The sequence below is a fragment of the Hypanus sabinus genome, unplaced genomic scaffold, assembly GCF_030144855.1.
Source record: "Hypanus sabinus isolate sHypSab1 unplaced genomic scaffold, sHypSab1.hap1 scaffold_704, whole genome shotgun sequence".
NCBI lineage: Eukaryota > Metazoa > Chordata > Chondrichthyes > Myliobatiformes > Dasyatidae > Hypanus > Hypanus sabinus.
The window spans coordinates 148979-161973 of NW_026781556.1; positions in this window are offsets into that span (position 1 = coordinate 148979).

The following is a 12995-nucleotide window of genomic DNA, read 5'->3' on the forward strand; positions in this document are numbered from 1 at the left end:
GTACAACCATCATCCATCACCTTCCCAATTGCTTTAAGTACTGTGATTATACCTGGGACTACCTTAGAGGTGCATCTTGGTGGGCAAGGATGAGTTGGGCTGAAGGTCCAGTTTCTGTACGGTATTACTTTAGATCAGCGGTTCCCAACCTGGGGTCCACGGAACCCTTGGTTAATGGAGGGGCCCCATGGCATAAAAAAGGCTGGGAACCCCTGCTGTAGACCCTATAACCATCTGAGGCAAGTCTAAGGTACAATCTTAAAAGGCAATTAGGAAGGTACATGGATAGGATGGGTGGCGGGTTAGAGGTATGTCTCTATCAAAGGAGGTGTAAGGTGCTCTTTCCTTCCGCTAGCCTGCAGGTCACCCTCGGGCAAGGTGTGGCACTTGCTTAGACCACCGATCAGGTGTAGCTTTTAGATAAGAGGGGAGAAGTTTAAAGGAGATTTACAAGGCATATTTTAAAAAAGCACGGAGTGGTTGGTGCCTGGAATACATTGTTAGGAGACATGGTGGAAGCAGATACAATCGGAGCATTTAGACAGACACATGAGGAGGCAGAGAACAAAGGGATGCAGAACACATACCAGGGATGGGCTGTAATTAACTTGGTATCACACTCAGTGTGTATGGGGTGTCCAGGGAGGGTAGCACCTTTGAAGAGGCTTGTCTTATCCATCGCAGGGCAGCTCCCCACCGGGCACTCAGCTCTCACCCGTGGCTCCGAGTATCTGTCTGCACACCACAGCAGCCACACCCCGGTACACCGCTTCGACAGAGGGTAAACCGGGTGAGGGTAGCCGGTGGGCCTCATACCCCAGTGAGATAGGGACGTGCCTGTCCTAGCATGTGACGTCACCCCGGTACACGACTTCGACAGACAGGCTAAACCGGGTGAGGGTAGCCGGTGGGCCTCAAACCCCAGTGAGATAGGGACATGCTTGTCCGAGCATGTGACGTCACCCCGGTACACCGCTTCGACAGACAGGCTAAACCGGGTGAGGGTAGCCGGTGGGCCTCATACCCCAGTGAGATAGGGACATGCTTGTCCTAGCATGTGACGTCACCCCGGTACACCGCTTCGACAAACAGGCTAAACCGGGTGAGGGTAGCCGGTGGGCCTCATACCCAGTGAGATAGGGACATGCCTGTCCTAGCATGTGACGTCACCCCGGTACACCGCTTCGACAGACAGACTAAACCGGGTGAGGGTAGCCGGTGGGCCTCAAACCCCAGTGAGATAGGGACGTGCCTGTCCTAGCATGTGACGTCACCCCGGTACACCGCTTCGACAGACAGACTAAACCGGGTGAGGGTAGCCGGTGGGCCTCAAACCCCAGTGAGATAGGGACGTGCCTGTCCTAGCATGTGACGTCACCCCGGTACACCGCTTCGACAGACAGGCTAAACCGGGTGAGGGTAGCCGGTGGGCCTCATACCCCAGTGAGATAGGGACATGCTTGTCCTAGCATGTGACGTCACCCCGGTACACCGCTTCGACAGACAGGCTAAACCGGGTAAGGGTAGCCGGTGGGCCTCAAACCCCAGTGAGATAGGGACGTGCCTGTCCTAGCATGTGACGTCACCCCGGTACACCGCTTCGACAGACAGACTAAACCGGGTGAGGGTAGCCGGTGGGCCTCATACCCCAGTGAGATAGGGACACGCCTGTCCTAGCATGTGACGTCACCCCGGTACACCGCTTCGACAGACAGGCTAAACCGGGTGAGGGTAGCCGGTGGGCCTCATACCCCAGTGAGATAGGGACATGCTTGTCCTAGCATGTGACGTCACCCCGGTACACCGCTTCGACAGACAGGCTAAACCGGGTGAGGGTAGCCGGTGGGCCTCAAACCCCAGTGAGATAGGGACATGCTTGTCCTAGCATGTGACGTCACCCCGGTACACCGCTTCGACAGAGGCTAAACCGGGTGAGGGTAGCCGGTGGGCCTCATACCCCAGTGAGATAGGGACATGCTTGTCCTAGCATGTGACGTCACCCCGGTACACCGCTTCGACAGACAGGCTAAACCGGGTGAGGGTCGCCGGTGGGCCTCATACCCCAGTGAGATAGGGACATGCTTGTCCTAGCATGTGACGTCACCCCGGTACACCGCTTCGACAGACAGGCTAAACCGGGTGAGGGTAGCCGGTGGGCCTCATACCCCAGTGAGATAGGGACATGCCTGTCCTAGCATGTGACGTCACCCCGGTACACCGCTTCGACAGACAGACTAAACCGGGTGAGGGTAGCCGGTGGGCCTCATACCCCAGTGAGATAGGGACATGCTTGTCCTAGCATGTGACGTCACCCCGGTACACCGCTTCGACAGACAGACTAAACCGGGTGAGGGTAGCCGGTGGGCCTCATACCCCAGTGAGATAGGGACACGCCTGTGCTAGCATGTGACGTCACCCCGGTACACCGCTTCGACAGACAGGCTAAACCGGGTGAGGGTAGCCGGTGGGCCTCATACCCCAGTGAGATAGGGACATGCTTGTCCTAGCATGTGACGTCACCCCGGTACACCGCTTCGACAGACAGACTAAACCGGGTGAGGGTAGCCGGTGGGCCTCATACCCCAGTGAGATAGGGACGTGCCTGTCCTAGCATGTGACGTCACCCCGGTACACCGCTTCGACAGACAGGCTAAACCGGGTGAGGGTAGCCGGTGGGCCTCATACCCCAGTGAGATAGGGACATGCCTGTCCTAGCATGTGACGTCACCCCGGTACACCGCTTCGACAGACAGACTAAACCGGGTGAGGGTAGCCGGTGGGCCTCATACCCCAGTGAGATAGGGACGTGCTTGTCCTAGCATGTGACGTCACCCCGGTACACCGCTTCGACAGACAGGCTAAACCGGGTGAGGGTAGCCGGTGGGCCTCATACCCCAGTGAGATAGGGACATGCCTGTCCTAGCATGTGACATCACCCCGGTACACCGCTTCGACAGACAGGCTAAACCGGGTGAGGGTAGCCGGTGGGCCTCATACCCCAGTGAGATAGGGACATGCTTGTCCTAGCATGTGACGTCACCCCGGTACACCGCTTCGACAGACAGGCTAAACCGGGTGAGGGTAGCCGGTGGGCCTCATACCCCAGTGAGATAGGGACATGCTTGTCCTAGCATGTGACGTCACCCCGGTACACCACTTCGACAGAGGCTAAACCGGGTGAGGGTAGCCGGTGGGCCTCATACCCCAGTGAGATAGGGACATGCCTGTCCTAGCATGTGACGTCACCCCGGTACACCGCTTCGACAGACAGGCTAAACCGGGTGAGGGTAGCCGGTGGGCCTCATACCCCAGTGAGATAGGGACATGCCTGTCCTAGCATGTGACGTCACCCCGGTACACCGCTTCGACAGACAGGCTAAACCGGGTGAGGGTAGCCGGTGGGCCTCATACCCCAGTGAGATAGGGACATGCGTGTCCTAGCATGTGACGTCACCCCGGTACACCGCTTCGACAGACAGGCTAAACCGGGTGAGGGTAGCCGTTGGGCCTCATACCCCAGTGAGATAGGGACGTGCCTGTCCTAGCATGTGACGTCACCCCGGTACACCGCTTCGACAGACAGGCTAAACCGGGTGAGGGTAGCCGGTGGGCCTCATACCCCAGTGAGATAGGGACGTGCCTGTCCTAGCATGTGACGTCACCCCGGTACACCGCTTCGACAGACAGGCTAAACCGGGTGAGGGTAGCCGGTGGGCCTCATACCCCAGTGAGATAGGGACATGCTTGTCCTAGCATGTGACGTCACCCCGGTACACCGCTTCGACAGAGGCTAAACCGGGTGAGGGTCGCCGGTGGGCCTCATACCCCAGTGAGATAGGGACATGCTTGTCCTAGCATGTGACGTCACCCCGGTACACCGCTTCGACAGACAGGCTAAACCGGGTGAGGGTAGCCGGTGGGCCTCATACCCCAGTGAGATAGGGACGTGCCTGTCCTAGCATGTGACGTCACCCCGGTACACCGCTTCGACAGACAGGCTAAACCGGGTGAGGGTAGCCGGTGGGCCTCATACCCCAGTGAGATAGGGACGTGCCTGTCCTAGCATGTGACGTCACCCCGGTACACCGCTTCGACAGACAGGCTAAACCGGGTGAGGGTAGCCGGTGGGCCTCATACCCCAGTGAGATAGGGACGTGCTTGTCCTAGCATGTGACGTCACCCCGGTACACCGCTTCGACAGACAGGCTAAACCGGGTGAGGGTAGCCGGTGGGCCTCATACCCCAGTGAGATAGGGACGTGCCTGTCCTAGCATGTGACGTCACCCCGGTACACCGCTTCGACAGAGGCTAAACCGGGTGAGGGTAGCCGGTGGGCCTCATACCCCAGTGAGATAGGGACGTGCCTGTCCTAGCATGTGACGTCACCCCGGTACACCGCTTCGACAGACAGGCTAAACCGGGTGAGGGTAGCCGGTGGGCCTCATACCCCAGTGAGATAGGGACATGCTTGTCCTAGCATGTGACGTCACCCCGGTACACCACTTCGACAGACAGGCTAAACCGGGTGAGGGTAGCCGGTGGGCCTCATACCCCAGTGAGATAGGGACATGCCTGTCCTAGCATGTGACGTCACCCCGGTACACCGCTTCGACAGACAGACTAAACCGGGTGAGGGTAGCCGGTGGGCCTCATACCCCAGTGAGATAGGGACATGCCTGTCCTAGCATGTGACGTCACCCCGGTACACCGCTTCGACAGACAGACTAAACCGGGTGAGGGTAGCCGGTGGGCCTCATACCCCAGTGAGATAGGGACATGCCTGTCCTAGCATGTGACGTCACCCCGGTACACCGCTTCGACAGACAGGCTAAACCGGGTGAGGGTAGCCGGTGGGCCTCAAACCCCAGTGAGATAGGGACGTGCCTGTCCTAGCATGTGACGTCTCCCCGGTACACCGCTTCGACAGACAGGCTAAACCGGGTGAGGGTAGCCGGTGGGCCTCATACCCCAGTGAGATAGGGACGTGCCTGTCCTAGCATGTGACGTCTAAACCGGGTGAGGGTAGCCGGTGGGCCTCATACCCCAGTGAGATAGGGACATGCTTGTCCTAGCATGTGACGTCACCCCGGTACACCGCTTCGACAGACAGGCTAAACCGGGTGAGGGTAGCCGGTGGGCATCATACCCCAGTGAGATAGGGACATGCTTGTCCTAGCATGTGACGTCACCCCGGTACACCACGTCGACAGAGGCTAAACCGGGTGAGGGTAGCCGGTGGGCCTCATACCCCAGTGAGATTGGGACATGCTTGTCCTAGCATGTGACGTCACCCCGGTACACCGCTTCAACAGACAGACTAAACCAGATGAGGGTAGCCGGTGGGCCTCATACCCCAGTGAGATAGGGACATGCTTGTCCTAGCATGTGACGTCACCCCGGTACACCGCTTCGACAGAGGCTAAACTGGGTGAGGGTAGCCGGTGGGCCTCATACCCCAGTGAGATAGGGACATGCTTGTCCTAGCATGTGACGTCACCCCGGTACACCGCTTCGACAGACAGGCTAAACCGGGTGAGGGTAGCCGGTGGGCCTCATACCCCAGTGAGATAGGGACAGGCTTGTCCTAGCATGTGACGTCACCCCGGTACACCGCTTCGACAGACAGGCTAAACCGGGTGAGGGTAGCCGGTGGGCCTCATACCCCGGTGAGATAGGGACGTGCCTGTTCTAGCATGTGACGTCACCCCGGTACACCGCTTCGACAGACAGGCTAAACCGGGTGAGGGTAGCCGGTGGGCCTCATACCCCAGTGAGATAGGGACATGCTTGTCCTAGCATGTGACGTCACCCCGGTACACCGCTTCGCCAGACAGGCTAAACCGGGTGAGGGTAGCCGGTGGGCCTCATACCCCAGTGAGATAGGGACATGCTTGTCCTAGCATGTGACGTCACCCCGGTACACCGCTTCGCCAGACAGGCTAAACCGGGTGAGGGTAGCCGGTGGGCCTCATACCCCAGTGAGATAGGGACGTGCCTGTCCTAGCATGTGACGTCACCCCGGTACACCACTTCGACAGACAGGCTAAACCGGGTGAGGGTAGCCGGTGGGCCTCATACCCCAGTGAGATAGGGACATGCTTGTCCTAGCATGTGACGTCACCCCGGTACACCGCTTCGACAGACAGGCTAAACCGGGTGAGGGTAGCCGGTGGGCCTCATACCCCAGTGAGATAGGGACATGCCTGTCCTAGCATGTGACGTCACCCCGGTACACCGCTTCGACAGACAGGCTAAACCGGGTGAGGGTAGCCGGTGGGCCTCATACCCCAGTGAGATAGGGACATGCCTGTCCTAGCATGTGACGTCACCCCGGTACACCGCTTCGACAGACAGGCTAAACCGGGTGAGGGTAGCCGGTGGGCCTCATACCCCGGTGAGATAGGGACATGCTTGTCCTAGCATGTGACGTCACCCCGGTACACCGCTTCGACAGACAGGCTAAACCGGGTGAGGGTAGCCGGTGGGCCTCATACCCCGGTGAGATAGGGACGTGCCTGTTTTAGCATGTGACGTCACCCCGGTACACCGCTTCGACAGACAGGCTAAACCGGGTGAGGGTAGCCGGTGGGCCTCATACCCCAGTGAGATAGGGACATGCTTGTCCTAGCATGTGACGTCACCCCGGTATACCGCTTCGCCAGACAGGCTAAACCGGGTGAGGGTAGCCGGTGGGCCTCATACCCCAGTGAGATAGGGACATGCTTGTCCTAGCATGTGACGTCACCCCGGTACACCGCTTCGCCAGACAGGCTAAACCGGGTGAGGGTAGCCGGTGGGCCTCATACCCCAGTGAGATAGGGACGTGCCTGTCCTAGCATGTGACGTCACCCCGGTACACCGCTTCGACAGACAGGCTAAACCGGGTGAGGGTAGCCGGTGGGCCTCATACCCCAGTGAGATAGGGACGTGCCTGTCCTAGCATGTGACGTCACCCCGGTACACCGCTTCGACAGAGGCTAAACCGGGTGAGGGTAGCCGGTGGGCCTCATACCCCAGTGAGATAGGGACGTGCCTGTCCTAGCATGTGACGTCACCCCGGTACACCGCTTCGACAGACAGGCTAAACCGGGTGAGGGTAGCCGGTGGGCCTCATACCCCAGTGAGATAGGGACATGCTTGTCCTAGCATGTGACGTCACCCCGGTACACCACTTCGACAGACAGGCTAAACCGGGTGAGGGTAGCCGGTGGGCCTCATACCCCAGTGAGATAGGGACATGCCTGTCCTAGCATGTGACGTCACCCCGGTACACCGCTTCGACAGACAGACTAAACCGGGTGAGGGTAGCCGGTGGGCCTCATACCCCAGTGAGATAGGGACATGCCTGTCCTAGCATGTGACGTCACCCCGGTACACCGCTTCGACAGACAGACTAAACCTGGTGAGGGTAGCCGGTGGGCCTCATACCCCAGTGAGATAGGGACATGCCTGTCCTAGCATGTGACGTCACCCCGGTACACCGCTTCGACAGACAGGCTAAACCGGGTGAGGGTAGCCGGTGGGCCTCAAACCCCAGTGAGATAGGGACGTGCCTGTCCTAGCATGTGACGTCTCCCCGGTACACCGCTTCGACAGACAGGCTAAACCGGGTGAGGGTAGCCGGTGGGCCTCATACCCCAGTGAGATAGGGACGTGCCTGTCCTAGCATGTGACGTCTAAACCGGGTGAGGGTAGCCGGTGGGCCTCATACCCCAGTGAGATAGGGACATGCTTGTCCTAGCATGTGACGTCACCCCGGTACACCGCTTCGACAGACAGGCTAAACCGGGTGAGGGTAGCCGGTGGGCATCATACCCCAGTGAGATAGGGACATGCTTGTCCTAGCATGTGACGTCACCCCGGTACACCACGTCGACAGAGGCTAAACCGGGTGAGGGTAGCCGGTGGGCCTCATACCCCAGTGAGATTGGGACATGCTTGTCCTAGCATGTGACGTCACCCCGGTACACCGCTTCAACAGACAGACTAAACCAGATGAGGGTAGCCGGTGGGCCTCATACCCCAGTGAGATAGGGACATGCTTGTCCTAGCATGTGACGTCACCCCGGTACACCGCTTCGACAGAGGCTAAACTGGGTGAGGGTAGCCGGTGGGCCTCATACCCCAGTGAGATAGGGACATGCTTGTCCTAGCATGTGACGTCACCCCGGTACACCGCTTCGACAGACAGGCTAAACCGGGTGAGGGTAGCCGGTGGGCCTCATACCCCAGTGAGATAGGGACAGGCTTGTCCTAGCATGTGACGTCACCCCGGTACACCGCTTCGACAGACAGGCTAAACCGGGTGAGGGTAGCCGGTGGGCCTCATACCCCGGTGAGATAGGGACGTGCCTGTTCTAGCATGTGACGTCACCCCGGTACACCGCTTCGACAGACAGGCTAAACCGGGTGAGGGTAGCCGGTGGGCCTCATACCCCAGTGAGATAGGAACATGCCTGTCCTAGCATGTGACGTCACCCCGGTACACCGCTTCGACAGACAGGCTAAACCGGGTGAGGGTAGCCGGTGGGCCTCATACCCCAGTGAGATAGGGACATGCCTGTCCTAGCATGTGACGTCACCCCGGTACACCGCTTCGACAGACAGGCTAAACCGGGTGAGGGTAGCCGGTGGGCCTCATACCCCAGTGAGATAGGGACATGCTTGTCCTAGCATGTGACGTCAGCTCCGGCGGACTGGGCGGATGAGAACGACAGTGAGATCCAACTGGCAGGAAGGTGGTTCTGCAACACTCCGTGGAGAGCGAAGGACATGACAAGGCACAGAAGTCGTCACGGTCATCCACCGTAACCGAGGAAGACCCCAGTCTGTGACACTTGTTCCTACCACTCTGTGGTGTATTTAATGTTTCAGTATATTTTTTATCAAAGTACATACCGTACATATCACCATATACGACCCTGAGATTCATTTTCTTATAGGCATACTTAATAAATCTATAGAATAATAAGCACAGCAGAATCAATGAAAGACTGCACCAACTAGGGCATTCAACCAGTGTGCAGAAGACAACAAGTTGTGCAAATACAAAAATAATGAAATAATAATAAACAAGAAAGAAATATTGAGAAGATGAGATGAAGAGTCCTTGGAAGTGAGCCCATAGATTGTGGGAACATTCCAATGACGGAGTGAGTGAAGTTATCCCATTTGGATGAGGAGTAATAACTGTTCCAGAACCTGGTGGTGTGTGGCCTGAGGCTCCTGTACCTCCTTCCTGATGGTTGAGGGGTAATAACTGTTCCTGAACCTGGTGGTGTGGGACCTGAGGTTCCTGTACCTCCTTCCTGATGGTTGAGGGGTAATAACTGTTCCTGAACCTGGTGGTGTGGGTCCTGAGGCTCCTGTACCTCCTTCCTGATGGTTGAGGAGTAATAACTGTTCCAGAACCTGGTGGTGTGGGACCTGAGGCTCCTGTACCTCCTTCCTGATGGTTGAGGGGTAATAACTGTTCCTGAACCTGGTGGTGTGGGACCTGAGGCTCCTGTACCTCCTTCCTGATGGTTGAGGGGTAATAACTGTTCCTGAACCTGGTGGTGTGGGACCTGAGGCTCCTGTACCTCCTTCCTGATGGTTGAGGGGTAATAACTGTTCTTGAACCTGGTGGTGTGGGTCCTGAGGCTCCTGTACCTCCTTCCTGATGGTTGAGGAGTAATAACTGTTCCAGAACCTGGTGGTGTGGGACCTGAGGCTCCTGTACCTCCTTCCTGATGGTTGAGGGGTAATAACTGTTCCTGAACCTGGTGGTGTGGGACCTGAGGCTCCTGTACCTCCTTCCTGATGGTTGAGGGGTAATAACTGTTCCTGAACCTGGTGGTGTGGGACCTGAGGCTCCTGTACCTCCTTCCTGATGGTTGAGGGGTAATAACTGTTCTTGAACCTGGTGGTGTGGGACCTGAGGTTCCTGTACCTCCTTCCTGATGGCAGCAGCAAGAAGAGAGTATGGTCTGGGTGGTGGGGGTCCCTGATGATGGATGCTGCTTCCCTATGACGACACTCCGTGTAGATGTGCTCAGTTGTGGGCAGGGCTTTACCTGTGATGGACTGGACTGTATCCATTACATTTTGTGGGATTTTCCATTCAAGGGCTTAACTTCACTCAAATTTACTTGCCCAAATATTTATTGCTTATTTCTTCTTTTGCATTTGCACAGTCTTCTGCAGTCTAGTTGAACACCCACAAGAAAATGAATCGCAGGATTGTATATAGTGACATATATGTACTTTGAGAATAAAATTCACTTTGAACTTCTAGTTTACTTTAAGCCAGGCACACACCTATCACACTGTAGTGTGATGACGTATGCAATTCACTTATTTTTACATAAAACCCCAATGAATTATTTAAACGAACTTAATCAAACAATATATAAACAAGCAAGAGAAAATCTGCAGATGCTGGAAATCCGAGCAACACACTCAAAATGCTGGAGGAAGTCAGCAGGCCAGGCAGCATCGATGGAAAAGAATAAACAGTCGACATTTCAGCCCAAGACCCAACAAGACTGGAGAAAAAAGATGAAAAGTCAGTGTAAGAAGGTCGGGGGGGAGGAAGGAAGAAGTACAGGGTAGTAGGTGATAGGTGAAACCATAAGAGGGCGAAGTAAAGAGCTCAGAAGTTGATTGGTGAAAGAGATAATGTCAGAAGGGGACAGGAGACTGGACCCAAGTGCAGGACGCAGGCACTGAAGTATAGGAGCAGGACGGGAACAATTAAACGATAGACAAGACGTGGAGACCATGGTGTGCGTGAGGGCCGTGATGTTCAAGGTGATGCTGGGGTTCCGGGACAGTCTTAGAGTTCAGGCAGGCAGGAGGATCCCGGAGTTCAGGCAAGGCAGGATCCCGGAGTTCAGGCAGGAGGATCCCAGAGTACAGGCAAGACAGGATCCCGGAGTACAGGCAAGGCAGGATCCTGGAGTACAGGCAAGGCAGGATCCCAGAGTCAGGCAAGGCAGGATCCCGGAGTACAGGCAAGGCAGGATCCCGGAGTACAGGCAAGGCAGGATCCCAGAGTACAGGCAAGGCAGGATCCCGGAGTTCAGGCAGGAGGATCCCAGAGTACAGGCAAGGCAGGATCCCGGAGTTCAGGCAGGAGGATCCCGGAGTTCAGGCAGGAGGATCCCAGAGTACAGGCAAGGCAGGATCCCGGAGTACAGGCAAGGCAGGATCCCAGAGTCAGGCAAGGCAGGATCCCGGATTACAGGCAAGGCAGGATCCCGGAGTACAGGCAAGGCAGGATCCCAGAGTACAGGCAAGGCAGGATCCCAGAGTACAGGCAAGGCAGGATCCCAGAGTACAGGCAAGGCAGGATCCCGGAGTACAGGCAAGGCAGGATCCCGGAGTTCAGGCAAGGCAGGATTCCGGAGTACAGGCAAGGCAGGATCCCAGAGTACAGGCAAGGCAGGATCCCAGAGTACAGGCAAGGCAGGATCCCAGAGTTCAGGCAGGGCAGGAACCTGGAGTTCAGGCAAGGCAGGATCCCAGAGTACAGGCAAGGCAGGATCCCGGAGTTCAGGCAGGATCCCGGAGTTCAGGCAGGATCCCGGAGTTCAGGCAGGATCCCGGAGTACAGGCAAGGCAGGATCCCAGAGTACAGGCAAGGCAGGATCCCGGAGTACAGGCAAGGCAGGATCCCGGAGTACAGGCAAGGCAGGATCCCGGAGTACAGGCAAGGCAGGATCCCAGAGTACAGGCAAGGCAGGATCCTGGAGTACAGGCAAGGCAGGATCCCGGAGTACAGGCAAGGCAGGATCCCAGAGTACAGGCAAGGCAGGATCCCAGAGTACAGGCAAGGCAGGATCCCGGAGTTCAGGCAGGGCAGGAACCTGGAGTTCACAGGACAGGATCCCGGAGTTCAGGCAAGGCAGGATCCCAGAGTACAGGCAAGGCAGGATCCCGGAGTTCAGGCAAGGCAGGATCCCGGAGTTCAGGCAGGATCCCGGAGTTCAGGCAGGATCCCGGAGTACAGGCAAGGCAGGATCCCAGAGTACAGGCAAGGCAGGATCCCGGAGTACAGGCAAGGCAGGATCCCAGAGTACAGGCAAGGCAGGATCCCGGAGTTCAGGCAGGGCAGGAACCCGGAGTTCAGGCAGGATCCCGGAGTTCAGGCAGGGCAGGAACCCGGAGTTCAGGCAGGATCCCGGAGTTCAGGCAGGGCAGGAACCCGGAGTTCAGGCAGGATCCCGGAGTTCAGGCAGGATCCCGGAGTTCAGGCAAGGCAGGATCCCGGAGTACAGGCAAGGCAGGATCCCGGAGTACAGGCAAGGCAGGATCCCGGAGTACAGGCAAGGCAGGATCCCGGAGTTCAGGCAAGGCAGGATCCCAGAGTTCAGGCAGGGCAGGAACCTGGAGTTCACAGGGCAGGATCCCAGAGTTCAGGCAAGGCAGGATCCCAGAGTACAGGCAAGGCAGGATCCCGGAGTTCAGGCAAGGCAGGATCCCGGAGTTCAGGCAGGATCCCGGAGTTCAGGCAGGATCCCGGAGTACAGGCAAGGCAGGATCCCAGAGTACAGGCAAGGCAGGATCCCGGAGTACAGGCAAGGCAGGATCCCGGAGTTCACTGGGCAGGATCCCGGAGTACAGGCAAGGCAGGATCCCAGAGTACAGGCAAGGCAGGATCCCGGAGTTCAGGCAGGGCAGGAACCTGGAGTTCACAGGACAGGATCCCGGAGTTCAGGCAAGGCAGGATCCCAGAGTACAGGCAAGGCAGGATCCCGGAGTTCAGGCAAGGCAGGATCCCGGAGTTCAGGCAGGATCCCGGAGTTCAGGCAAGGCAGGATCCCGGAGTACAGGCAAGGCAGGATCCCAGAGTTCAGGCAAGGCAGGATCCCAGAGTACAGGCAAGGCAGGATCCCGGAGTACAGGCAAGGCAGGATCCCAGAGTACAGGCAAGGCAGGATCCCGGAGTACAGGCAAGGCAGGATCCCAGAGTACAGGCAAGGCAGGATCCCGGAGTTCAGGCAGGGCAGGAA